Source organism: Austrofundulus limnaeus, unplaced genomic scaffold, assembly GCF_001266775.1.
Source record: "Austrofundulus limnaeus strain Quisiro unplaced genomic scaffold, Austrofundulus_limnaeus-1.0 Scaffold13, whole genome shotgun sequence".
In the NCBI taxonomy this organism is placed as follows: domain Eukaryota; kingdom Metazoa; phylum Chordata; class Actinopteri; order Cyprinodontiformes; family Rivulidae; genus Austrofundulus; species Austrofundulus limnaeus.
The window spans coordinates 3,954,798-3,958,606 of NW_013952415.1; the positions used below are offsets into that span (position 1 = coordinate 3,954,798).

General features: G+C 35.1%; 1 protein-coding gene across 2 annotated transcripts in view; it reads right to left on the reverse strand.

Moving 5' to 3' along the window:
• The window catches only part of cntfr (ciliary neurotrophic factor receptor), a 224,313-nt gene that overhangs the window by 192,807 nt on the left and 27,697 nt on the right, over positions 1-3,809 (reverse strand). The window lies entirely within an intron of this gene.

Sequence of the window (3,809 nt, forward strand, 5' to 3'; positions counted from 1 at the left end):
ACACACACACACACACACACACACACACACACACACACACACACACACACACACACACACACACACACACATAAATACACACACAGACGCATTTACTTCATGGCTATTCAGCTTGTCATGCACATCAGCCAGATCTGCTGCTCTGTAAAATGGCTGTTAGTGAAGCCACATCATGCTCCAGATGAAGTGGTCCGGTGTCCAGTGCAAAAGCTTCAAAAAGCCTCACTTTTAGGAACTACAACTATGTAAAACATAGCACAGAAATAGTTATTTTCTTCTAAATATCAATTACTGTAAAAGCCTAGCACTCTTTGAATGAAAGCTAAAAACACAACCTTTTTTTTTTTCATTGCAAAAGGGACAAATTTATGTTTTACTAAAGCCCTGTAAATAAAATTGCTAAGTTTGACTGAATTGCTGTTCACTCTCTTGGGACAAAATAGTTGTACTTCTCAATAGCCATTCAATCGCTGACAAACATGCAGAGTGAATTTAGAAAGTTAAAAATTCATGTAAAGTGAGAACGTTTGCAGAAAACCTACAGTGATTGGCACGTTAAGGTTTTCTAAGCTCCATCTGACTGTCATCTGGTTAAATTAAGTGGCCAAAAAGGAAGCAAATAGCCCTCCTTACAATATGCTCATATTATTTTATTTTATCATTTATTTATTCACATTGCAAAAACTGTCCATCTAACTTGCAATCTTATATCCAGCCAAAACATATTTTTGATCTTGTTTTGAGACTGATCAAGCGCAATTGGGTTTTTTTTTGTCATATTATTTCACTTAATTAGAGAAGATTCAGTCTCTATAAAATATTTTTATCTTAATTTTAGATCACTCTTTTCTGCAGCGTATTTATTTACTTTTTACAAAAGTTAAAACGGCTTCTCTCAGTCGCTCAATAAGTCTCGGTGTCTAAAAGACTCTTTATTTGCTTCCTGAAATCTTGTCCCTGAGCAACCCTTCTCATCTGGATAGTATACAGAAGAAAACAAATAAATAACTAAATAAAGGAGAGGGGAATTTGCTGATGCTGCTGTGCTGCAACATTGCACAGTGTGCTATCATGTGAAACATCACCTTTCGGACAACTACGCACTTTCAGCCCAGCATTTTATTTCCAGCTCTTTCTCTTTCTGCCTTATTTATTTATTTATTTATTTATTTATTTATTTATTTATTTATTTATTTTACTTTATCTGTCTGCCTTGCTCCCATTGTCTCTTTGCCCTCCTATGAATTTCCATTCACACCCAAACACTTTGTTTGTGTGTGTGTAGTGTTAATGCTCTCCCAGACATTGACACCAGCTGTACTTTTCCAGTTCAGCAGCTCCTGAACTCTCAGGCCAACATATTAGGCTTCACACCAGCTGAGAACACAAATAATAGCAGTGCTGAATAAATAAAAAAATGCAACAAAAATAAACCAAAAACCACAAATCTCAGCAAAAACAAATCCCACAGGCCTCTTTGCAACTCCAGACAGAGGACTTGTTTTAGCAGGCTAGGCTAAACCCATTTGAGTGAATCCTGACTGTGAATAAATAAATAAATAAATAAATAAATAAATAAATAAATAAATAAATAAATAAATAAATAAATAAATAAATAAATAAATAAATAAATAAATAAATAAATAAAACCAAACAAAAGGTATTAGGAGAAAATACAATTATTAAAAAAGAAGAAAAAAAGAAACACTAAATATGCAGTAGCTATTAGATTGGTTGTATGGAGTGAGAAGAGTGAGAGACAGCTGTCAGAGATAATTACACACTCAGCATGTGTCTTTTCAACACAAWGATAACAAATCGCCTGGTTTCACAGGAACACGTCAAAACTCCTTCGCTCTTAAATTTTAGTAATGTACAATCACAACACTGTGCTATTTCACTGTGAGAATGTGGACAATAAATGATATTATGGTAAGACAGGTTAAAAAGAACATTTATATGTGTCGAGGAATAGGATTATTATGWCTACTTGCACAATAAAGACATTTCATTTTGACTGTTTAATCACAAGTTCATGTTCTGACTTCTAACACTGGAAATGTGRAAGCCGTGGTGAAGTTCCTCTTTCTGGGATATCTGCACGTTCTGATCACACTTCCTGAATACTGATTGGCCCATGGGTTTAATTCTGCACTAATCCAAAGCCCCTCAAAGTTTTGCATGCTCCCYGACTCTTGCACCAATGTTTGCAAGAARTTTGTATTTGGTCGATTATTTCTTTGTAACAAAGCTTCTCGACAATAGATCTTATACTGGACACCTGAAGCTCAAAACAAGTGTCAATAGCAACAGTAAAATAAGAATTGGCAAATATTTCATGTGCACAACCCACAAACGCTACTGCTCATCCCAAAAAATGCATGTTCCTTACAAACATGGCACCATTTAAAATGGAATTTAACAGGCTCTCCAGCAACACTTTCTGCCAAGAAGCCAATAAGTTTGTTTATTTTTGTGCTAAGTACCATGTTTACCATGACCGACACCTACAAACTTTTAACTTCACTAAAACTCTACAAGACTTTTTGTGTCTGTTCATAAAAACAAAACCAAGAAAAAGAAAWAGAAAAAGAAATAAATAACTGGTGCTTGTAAAATGGAACATATCAAATGCTATTTTAAACAGAATATCATCTCCCTGACAGCAGTACAAATGATGATAGAAAATTATAAGGTTACTCTTGCACGGCTACAAATTTAAATCAATGGGCAGACAGAAGTCCTCACWGCAACTGAGCTGTGCATTGTACAAAAATCCAATATGAAATCAGCCAGCGGTCCACTCATTTTCCCCTTCCGCTCTGCTTCAGGAGTAAGGACTATTTTTAGAAGGCAGGAGGATAAAGTTAAGAGGATGAAGGCTAAAAAAAGCTTGGCTAGACACAGATTTTACCTGTACGCATAGTAAAAGCTAAGCCTACTAAAAAGGGCTACCCATTTTTTTTTAGAATGTACAATAAGTACAAAAAAATTCTTTTTTTTTTATTTGTCCTTTGCTGATTGTTCCTTAGCAACATGTATTGTCACTTAAGATCATTGTTTTTCAAGCTCAGAGAATAGCATGTGCTAATTAGAACAAGCCTGTGTCAAATGGCTTTTTCTGCCATCGAAGGGGAGTGAACTTTGTAAATTATCACCAGTTTGTTTGGAAGTTAATGATGCTGGAAGTGACAATGTGTCCAACGTTCCAACTTCACTGAACCTAAATAATGATCCATGCTTTATTCTCCAACAGACTGATGTGCATTAGCAAACCAGAGCATGCAGTTCGCTAAATTGAGAGAACGTTTTTTTTTTTTTCTCCTCAACTCTTATTTTTATTTCCACACCTGGCACTTTGAGAGCTCTGTAAAATGGAGCAGCTGTGTACACAGAAATAGTATTAAGGCAGTGGCTGAACCTAAGTCTGCAAAACCTTAACAGAACCAGCTTACAGGTGGCGCAAAGTTTACCTACATAAATGGGGGAAAAATAACTCATGACATGTAATCTGAGCATCACAATAAATTTAAAACTAATTTAAATAAAAATAGGAAGACCAAAGTAATGGTGAGAATGGGGGGAAAATACACACAACTCATGACATGTAATCTGAGCATCACAATAAATTTAAAACTAATTTAAATAAAAATAGGAAGACCAAAGTAATGGTGAGAATGGGGGGAAAATACACACAACTCATGACATGTAATCTGAGCATCACAATAAATTTAAAACTAATTTAAATAAAAATAGGAAGACCAAAGTAATGGTGAGAATGGGGGGAAAATACACACAACTCATGACAT